The following is a 10,057-nucleotide window of genomic DNA, read 5'->3' as shown; positions in this document are numbered from 1 at the left end:
GACAGACCCTCAGTTGGCCCCTAGGCGACAGACCCTCAGAAGGCCCCTGGGCGACAGACCCTCAGTAGGCCCCTGGGCGACAGACCCTCAGTTGGCCCCTGGGTGACAGAGCCTCAGTAGGCCCCTAGGCGACAGACCCTCAGTAGGCCCCTGGGTGACAGACCCTCAGTAGGCCCCTAGGCGACAGACCCTCAGTAGGCCCCTGGGTGACAGACCCTCAGTAGGCCCCTGGGTGACAGACCCTCAGTAGGCCCCTGGGCGACAGACTCTCAGTAGGCCCCTGGGCGACAGGCCCTCAGTAGGCCCCTGGGCGACAGACCCTCAGTAGGCCCCTGGGCGACAGGCCCTCAGTAGGCCCCTGGGTGACAGACCCTCAGTAGGCCCCTGGGTGACAGACCCTCAGTAGGCCCCTGGGTGACAGACCCTCAGTAGGCCCCTGGGCGACAGGCCCTCAGTAGGCCCCTGGGCGACAGACCCTCAGTAGGCCCCTGGGTGACAGACCCTCAGTAGGCCCCTGGGTGACAGACCCTCAGTAGGCCTGTTCTCTAATGTATCACACCAAGCACCCCCTTTATTTTATATAAACCCTCGTCACACCCTATGGATTCATTAGATACAACCCCGTTCACCCCCATGGATTCCTTATGTGGGCCCCCCAGCAGCGCTGGTCCCCGCCACTTGCTCAGGTATTCCCAGTGCTGGCACCGGCCCTGACTACACAATACCCCTATATCCTTAGGACACCCTAAACATTCACCCCCTCCATAGTCCATTTGGTCAAATGTTATTTCCCTGGTGTTACAGTCCCCCGAGCACCGTCTGATTCTATGAAGCTTTCTCCATAATGGCTCCATAACTGATTTGTTTTTCAACTTCAAGATATTTCTAAAAGAAATCAAACAATAAAAAACAAACGACTCTAAAAATATTTTTAAAGATCGGAAACAAGTCTTGATAAAATGGTCCATTGGTCTTTGTGATGGTGATGGTGAGGAGGGATCGGGAAATGAGAGTTACTAGGAATGTGCTGGCGTCAGGTAGCTGCTACAAATGTACGTGGCTCCTTTATGACGAGATTCCGCGACCTTCCGGAACACCCACAACACATCGATCCAGGCCAACGATTCGGCTGATTTTAGTCATTTGTTTTTTATCTCCGTCTCGTCCCTTGTATTTCCGCGGCTCCATCCATCTCTACACAACAAATACATCAATTTATTTCAGTTCTTGGAATAACGGAGAATGTTCTTACCAATAAATGCCAAAGATTTTCATCTCAATCACAAAATAATTCATGAAATAAAATTGTTTCATCTAAATGAAGGAAATGAAACTCTGACTCATAATCCGGTCTCATTCACCGAGATTAAAACGTGTAGCGCGAGCAGCTTCAGGGTAATCTCTGCGGATTAGGTGGAAGATGATTGGATGTCGCTGGGAGTGTAATAAGAAGAAATCTATAAGGGGCCCCTATTTATAGCTTCACTTATAGAACAAGTCTCCTCCCATAGGTCAGGGGGTCGTCAGACCGCGAGGGGCTTCATGGTGGAGTAAAACCTCTCTGATCCACTGTAGACGTCTTTCTCAGCAGATTTTAGCCTGAATCCCCCAATGAAGGAATGAATCAGAAATATAATAAAATTGTATATTGTTATTGTTATAAAAACATTTGACATCATGATGTAACAATGGCGGGCCCCAATGTCATGAAATGGCTGCCAATCTTAATAGGGTACCAAAAAAGCATTGCATGCATAACATTTCCCATATGGTCGGGGTAGGTGTAACTGGTGCACACTCGGGGTAGGTGTAACTGGTGCACACTCGGGGTAGGTGTAACTGGTGCACACTCGGTGTAGGTGTAACTGGTGCACACTCGGGATAGGTGTAACTGGTGCACACTCGGGGTAGGTGTAACTGGTGCACACTCGGGGTAGGTGTAACTGGTGCACACTCGGGGTAGATGTAACTGGTGCACACTCGGGGTAGGTGTAACTGGTGCACACTCGGGGTAGATGTAACTGGTGCACACTCGGAGTAGGTGTAACTGGTGCACACTCGGTGTAGGTGTAACTGGTGCACACTCGGGATAGGTGTAACTGGTGCACACTCGGGATAGGTGTAACTGGTGCACACTCGGTGTAGGTGTAACTGGTGCACACTCGGGGTAGGTGTAACTGGTGCACACTCGGGGTAGGTGTAACTGGTGCACACTGGGTGTGGGTGTAACTGGTGCACACTCGGGGTAGATGTAACTGGCCCACACTCGGGGTAGGTGTAACTGGCCCACACTCGGGATAGGTGTAACTGGTGCACACTCGGGGTAGGTGTAACTGGTGCACACTCGGGGTAGGTGTAACTGGTGCACACTCGGGGTAGATGTAACTGGTGCACACTCGGGGTAGGTGTAACTGGTGCACACTCGGGGTAGATGTAACTGGTGCACACTCGGAGTAGGTGTAACTGGTGCACACTCGGTGTAGGTGTAACTGGTGCACACTCGGGATAGGTGTAACTGGTGCACACTCGGGATAGGTGTAACTGGTGCACACTCGGTGTAGGTGTAACTGGTGCACACTCGGGGTAGGTGTAACTGGTGCACACTCGGGGTAGGTGTAACTGGTGCACACTGGGTGTGGGTGTAACTGGTGCACACTCGGGGTAGATGTAACTGGTGCACACTCGGGGTAGATGTAACTGGCCCACACTCGGGGTAGGTGTAACTGGTGCACACTCGGGGTAGGTGTAACTGGTGCACACTCGGGGTAGGTGTAACTGGTGCACACTCGGGGTAGGTGTTACTGGTGCACACTCAGGGTAGGTGTTACTGGTGCACACTGGGTGTAGGTGTAACTGGTGCACACTCGGGGTAGATGTAACTGGTGCACACTCGGGGTAGATGTAACTGGGGCACACTCGGAGTAGGTGTAACTGGTGCACACTCGGTGTAGGTTTAACTGGTGCACACTGGGTGTAGGTGTAACTGGTGCACACTCGGGGTAGATGTAACTGGTGCACACTCGGGGTAAATGTAACTGGCCCACACTCGGGGTAGGTGTAACTGGTGCACACTCGGGGTAGGTGTAACTGGTGCACACTCGGGGTAGGTGTAACTGGTGCACACTCGGGGTAGGTGTAACTGGTGCACACTCGGGGTAGGTGTAACTGGTGCACACTCGGGGTAGGTGTAACTGGTGCACACTCGGGGTAGGTGTAACTGGCCCACACTCGGGGTAGATGTAACTGGTGCACACTTGGGGTAGGTGTAACTGGCACACACTCGGGGTAGATGTAACTGGTACACACTCGGGGTAGGTGTAACTGGTGCACACTCGGGGTAGATGTAACTGGCCCACACTCGGGATAGGTGTAACTGGCCCACACTCGGGGTAGGTGTAACTGGTGCACACTTGGGGTAGGTGTAACTGGTGCACACTCGGGGTAGGTGTAACTGGTGCACACCTGGGGTAGGTGTAACTGGCACACACTCGGGGTAGATGTAACTGGTAAACACTCGGGGTAGGTGTAACTGGTACACACTCGGGGTAGATGTAACTGGTACACACTCGGGGTAGGTGTAACTGGTGCACACTCGGGGTAGGTGTAACTGGCCCACACTCGGGGTAGGTGTAACTGGTACACACTCGGGGTAGGTGTAACTGGTGCACACTTGGGATAGGTGTAACTGGTGCACACTCGGTGTAGATGTAACTGGCCCACACTCGGGGTAGGTGTAACTGGTACACACTCGGGGTAGGTGTAACTGGTGCACACTTGGGATAGGTGTAACTGGTGCACACTCGGTGTAGGTGTAACTGGTGCACACTCGGTGTAGGTGTAACTGGTGCACACTCGGGGTAGGTGTAACTGGTGCACACTCGGGGTAGGTGTAACTGGTGCACACTCGGGGTAGGTGTAACTGGTGCACACTCGGGGTAGGTGTAACTGGTGCACACTCGGGGTAGGTGTAACTGGTGCACACTCGGGGTAGGTGTAACTGGTGCACACTCGGAGTAGGTGTAACTGGTGCACACTCGGGGTAGGTGTAACTGGTGCACACTCGGGGTAGGTGTAACTGGTGCACACTCGGGGTAGGTGTAACTGGCGCACACTCGGGGTAGGTGTAACTGGTGCACACTCGGGGGAGGTGTAACTGGTGCACACTCGGGGTAGGTGTAACTGGTGCACACTCGGGGTAGGTGTAACTGGTGCACACGGGGTAGGTGTAACTGGTGCACACTCGGGGTAGATGTAACTGGCCCACACTCGGGGCAGGTGTAACTGGTACACACTCGGGGTAGGTGTAACTGGTGCACACTCGGGGTAGGTGTAACTGGTGCACACTCGGGGTAGGTGTAACTGGTGCACACTCGGGGTAGGTGTAACTGGCCCACACTCGGGGTAGGTGTAACTGGTGCACACTCGGGGTAGGTGTAACTGGTGCACACTCGGGGTAGGTGTAACTGGTGCACACTCGGGGTAGGTGTAACTGGCCCACACTCGGGGTAGGTGTAACTGGCCCACACTCGGGGTAGGTGTAACTGGTGCACACTCGGGGTAGGTGTAACTGGTGCACACTCGGGGTAGGTGTAACTGGTGCACACGGGGTAGGTGTAACTGGTGCACACTCGGGGTAGATGTAACTGGCCCACACTCGGGGCAGGTGTAACTGGTACACACTCGGGGTAGGTGTAACTGGTGCACACTCGGGGTAGGTGTAACTGGTGCACACTCGGGGTAGGTGTAACTGGCCCACACTCGGGGTAGGTGTAACTGGTGCACACTCGGGGTAGGTGTAACTGGTGCACACTCGGGGTAGGTGTAACTGGTGCACACTTGGGGTAGGTGTAACTGGCGCACACTCGGGGTAGGTGTAACTGGTGCACACTCGGGGTAGGTGTAACTGGTGCACACTCGGGGTAGGTGTAACTGGCCCACACTCGGGGTAGGTGTAACTGGTGCACACTCGGGGTAGGTGTAACTGGTGCACACTCGGGGTAGGTGTAACTGGTGCACACTTGGGGTAGGTGTAACTGGCCCACACTCGGGGTAGGTGTAACTGGTGCACACTCGGGGTAGGTGTAACTGGTGCACACTCGGGGTAGGTGTAACTGGTGCACACTTGGGGTAGGTGTAACTGGTGCACACTTGGGGTAGGTGTAACTGGCCCACACTCGGGGTAGGTGTAACTGGTGCACACTCGGGGCAGGTGTAACTGGTACACACTCGGGGTAGGTGTAACTGGTGCACACTCGGGGTAGGTGTAACTGGTGCACACTCGGGGTAGGTGTAACTGGTGCACACTCGGGAGGTGTAACTGGTGCACACTCGGGGTAGGTGTAACTGGTACACACTCGGGGTAGGTGTAACTGGTGCACACTCGGGGTAGGTGTAACTGGTGCACACTCGGGGTAGGTGTAACTGGTGCACACTCGGGGTAGGTGTAACTGGTACACACTCGGGGTAGGTGTAACTGGTGCACACTCGGGGTAGGTGTAACTGGTGCACACTCGGGGTAGGTGTAACTGGTGCACACTCGGGGTAGGTGTAACTGGTGCACACTCGGGGTAGGTGTAACTGGTGCACACTCGGGGTAGGTGTAACTGGTGCACACTCGGGGTAGGTGTAACTGGTACACACTCGGGGTAGGTGTAACTGGTACACACTCGGGGTAGGTGTAACTGGTGCACACTCGGGGTAGGTGTAACTGGTGCACACTCGGGGCAGGTGTAACTGGTGCACACTCGGGGTAGGTGTAACTGGTGCACACTTGGGGTAGGTGTAACTGGTACACACTCGGGGTAGGTGTAACTGGTACACACTCGGGGTAGATGTAACTGGTGCACACTCGGGGTAGGTGTAACTGGTGCACACTCGGGGTAGGTGTAACCAGGTGGAACGCGCCAGTATTTGGGCATCTTTGCCAAACATTCACTGTGCTTGGTGTGCCTATGTCTGGCATGCAATCTTATCTGGGAACCTTAAAACAGTCACAAAAATAATTTGTGAAATCAGCTCACCCTCTCCGTTAGAACAATCCACACGGTCTTGACTCTGGACACTCCAGCACGGAAAACCTCGGTCACAGGTGCTTATAGCGATGAAATCAAAGAAAAACTATTTCCAGCTGGACATCAGACGTCAGAAGTTTCGTAAAAAAATAGCAAATCTTTATTGTAGATCCATTAAAAATAGACATGATAGTACATGACACAGCATAAGGAGTAAAAAATAGCATCCAAGCTTACGCGTTTCGGTAATTATACCTTATTCATAGCTTATGCATGGCATTTTGCAATCCAGCTATTTAACCCTGCCCTGTTTCAATCCCATGGGTCTCCAGGTGAAATAATTTTAACCCTTTCTATAGTTTCAAAACATATGTTAAATATAAAGGGAAAGAGTTTTATCTTTAAAAATAATATTAGGATGTGAGATTAAAAACACAGTAATCTCATATGCACCTGTCTGGAAAAATGCGACAATTTCTATTTCTAGACAAAGAAAATAATGAAAATAATAATCTGAATTTGGCAGAGGAGAAACACAACGTATCTTTTTATGTGTTGTTTAGCAAAAATGTATCAAATCCTGCTTTTTATTTAGTCCAAAAGGAGCTCTGGTTTTTAATGTAAATATCCAAAAAGTTTCTCGATTCAAAAGGATTCGCCTAAGATCTCCCCCCCGTTTCGGTTTCATAATTTTAACAATAACAACAAAAAACGTCCAATAGTTTTCTCTACTTCCTATAGTGTTCAATATAAAGAAATTGAAAACATTATTTATAGAAATCTTCCTATTTTGTATACGGATCATACATTGTTTGATATTATACATAACAATGTAAAATGTGTAGCTAAAAAAGCCCCTAACCTCAGTAATGTACTATCACCAAGCTTATTCCAATCCAACCCAGTTCACACTACATGGCTTAGTTTTTTTAAATGTGGAGCTGATCGATGTAAGTGCTGCACATATGCGGCCCAAAGCAAATTTTTCTCCTCATATTCTAATGATACCCAACAAGAAATAAAACAATTTATTAATTGTAATACCTCGTTCGTGGTGTATCAAATACAATGTATTTCTTGTGGATTGGATTACATTGGCTGCACTTCTAACAGCTTAAAAACCCGCATTCGTAGACATTTGTCGGATGTCAATGCAGATGGTGCGGTTAACATCTCAGCGGTATCCAGGCATGTCAGAGAATGCCATTCTGGGAATTGCAGTGTTCTCAGGTATAGGGGCATTGAAAAAATTATGAAACCGAAACGGGGGGGAGATCTTAGGCGAATCCTTTTGAATCGAGAAACTTTTTGGATATTTACATTAAAAACCAGAGCTCCTTTTGGACTAAATAAAAAGCAGGATTTGATACATTTTTGCTAAACAACACATAAAAAGATACGTTGTGTTTCTCCTCTGCCAAATTCAGATTATTATTTTCATTATTTTCTTTGTCTAGAAATAGAAATTGTCGCATTTTTCCAGACAGGTGCATATGAGATTACTGTGTTTTTAATCTCACATCCTAATATTATTTTTAAAGATAAAACTCTTTCCCTTTATATTTAACATATGTTTTGAAACTATAGAAAGGGTTAAAATTATTTCACCTGGAGACCCATGGGATTGAAACAGGGCAGGGTTAAATAGCTGGATTGCAAAATGCCATGCATAAGCTATGAATAAGGTATAATTACCGAAACGCGTAAGCTTGGATGCTATTTTTTACTCCTTATGCTGTGTCATGTACTATCATGTCTATTTTTAATGGATCTACAATAAAGATTTGCTATTTTTTAACGAAACTTCTGACGTCTGATGTCCAGCTGGAAATAGTTTTTCTTTGATTTCATATCTGGGAACCTTGGGCTGTGGCACCCTCACCGCAGCACCTCTGACTGGAATGTTCTGTGTTGGGGGGCAGGGGCTGGCACTTGCTGTTTTTGGGCTCATTTTGACTGTTAATGGAAAACAAAGAGCTCATTGCACGACATTTACAGATGAGTGAACTCAACATTCAGGTTTGGGTTCAGCGTTTGGGTTTGGTGTCCCCCTGGTCAGTCTTATCCATGCTGATTGCTAGGTGCGTCCATGTGGCGGATTGGCTGTTCTCCCTCCAATCTTGTATCATGTCTGGGTCAGGTGGCCGAGCCTAAACGCAGAACACAAACTGGAACGTCGGGTTCGCTCATATCTAATTACAATGAATAATGGAAGACAGTGAAGAGCTTTGTGATTGGACCAGGTACCAGGCCGGACCATCAATAGCTCATGTGGATCTACGAGGAACATACACAAGTCAGATGTGAAATATGGACATTCACCTCAGTTGTGGTCGTGTAGCCTTCGACATTCATTATGTGTCCAGTTCCTCTTCTCTTGGTTCTTTTCAGGCTTCCTCCGTTCCTGGTGAATAAGATTTCAGTTTAGTGCCGTTTTGCTATCAGGTGGCAGTTTACATAGGGGTTTACTGAGAGGGGAGGGGGAAATGACGTCAGGAGCCGAATCACAGTGGTTAGTTCTCTACTAGAGATGAGCGAACATGCTCGTCCGAGCTTGATGCTCGGTCGAGCATTAGGGTACTCGAAACTGCTCGTTACTCGGACGAATACTTCGCCCGCTCGAGAAAATGGCAGCTCCCGCCGTTTTGCTTTTTGGCGGCCAGAAACAGAGCCAATCACAAGCCAGGAGACTCTGCACTCCACCCAGCATGACGTGGTACCCTTACACGTGGATAGCAGTGGTTGGCTGGCCAGATCAGGTGACCCTGGGATAGACTAGCCGCTGGCCGCGCTGCTCGGATCATTCTGTGTCTGGATGCCGCTAGGGAGAGAGCTGCTGCTGGTCAGGGAAAGCGTTAGGGTGTTCTATTAGCTTACTGTTAGGCAGGAGTGATTCTCAAAGAACCCAACAGCCCTTCTTAGGGCTACAATAACGTTCTACTTTTTTTATTTTAATTTGCATCTATTACCATTTTGTGAGGAATTAGCAGGGGGACTTGCTACCGTTGTGTTTAGCTCTTAGTGGCACACATATCCATAGCAAAGACCGAAGTGGGAAAATTCAGTAGGGGTTGGATTTCTATTAGGCAATAACTCAGTGTCATCTCATCTGGCATAGTAGTGTGCTTCCTTTGATACTTGGCTAGAAAATAGCCATAGGAGAATACAAATAGCTTCTTGAAGCCTACAGTAGCGTTCTATATATTTGATTTCTGGTTGATCTGCTGGTGGCTGTAGTTTCTGCAGTGCATGTACTTGCCAATTCTGAGCAATTTGTAGTGAGACTTGCGACCGCTGTGTTCTGCGCTTAGTGGCGCACATATCCATAGCAAAGGCCGAAGTGGGAAAATTCAGTAGGGGTTGGATTTCTATTAGGCAATAACTCAGTGTCATCTCATCTGGCATAGTAGTGTGCTTCCTTTGATACTTGGCTAGAAAATAGCCATAGGAGAATACAAATAGCTTCTTGAAGCCTACAGTAGCGTTCTATATATTTGATTTCTGGTTGATCTGCTGGTGGCTGTAGTTTCTGCAGTGCATGTACTTGCCAATTCTGAGCAATTTGTAGTGAGACTTGCGACCGCTGTGTTCTGCGCTTAGTGGCGCACATATCCATAGCAAAGGCCGAAGTGGCAAAATTCAGTAGGGGTTGGATTTCTATTAGGCAATAACTCAGTGTCATCTCATCTGGCATAGTAGTGTGCTTCCTTTGATACTTGGCTAGAAAATAGCCATAGCAATAGGATAGGATTGTTTGGTTTTAAAAACTCAAAAAAAAACAAAAAACACAAAAAAAAAAAAAAAACACAAAAAAACACAAAAAAAAACAAAAAGAAGTAAAAAAAAAAAAAAGTTATAACTCTCATTTTAAAAATGTTTAACCCGAGGGCTAGGGGTAGAGGACGAGGGCGGGGACGTGGGCGTCCAACTACTGCAGGGGTCAGAGGCCGTGGTCCTGGGCGGGGTGAGACACCACCTGCTGATGAGGGAGCAGGGGAACGCCGCAGAGCTACACTCCCTAGGTTCATGTCTGAAGTTACTGGGAC

This window comes from Engystomops pustulosus, chromosome 8, assembly GCF_040894005.1.
Source record: "Engystomops pustulosus chromosome 8, aEngPut4.maternal, whole genome shotgun sequence".
Classification (NCBI taxonomy): Eukaryota; Metazoa; Chordata; class Amphibia; order Anura; family Leptodactylidae; genus Engystomops; species Engystomops pustulosus.
Note: the sequence above shows the minus strand (reverse complement) of the source record.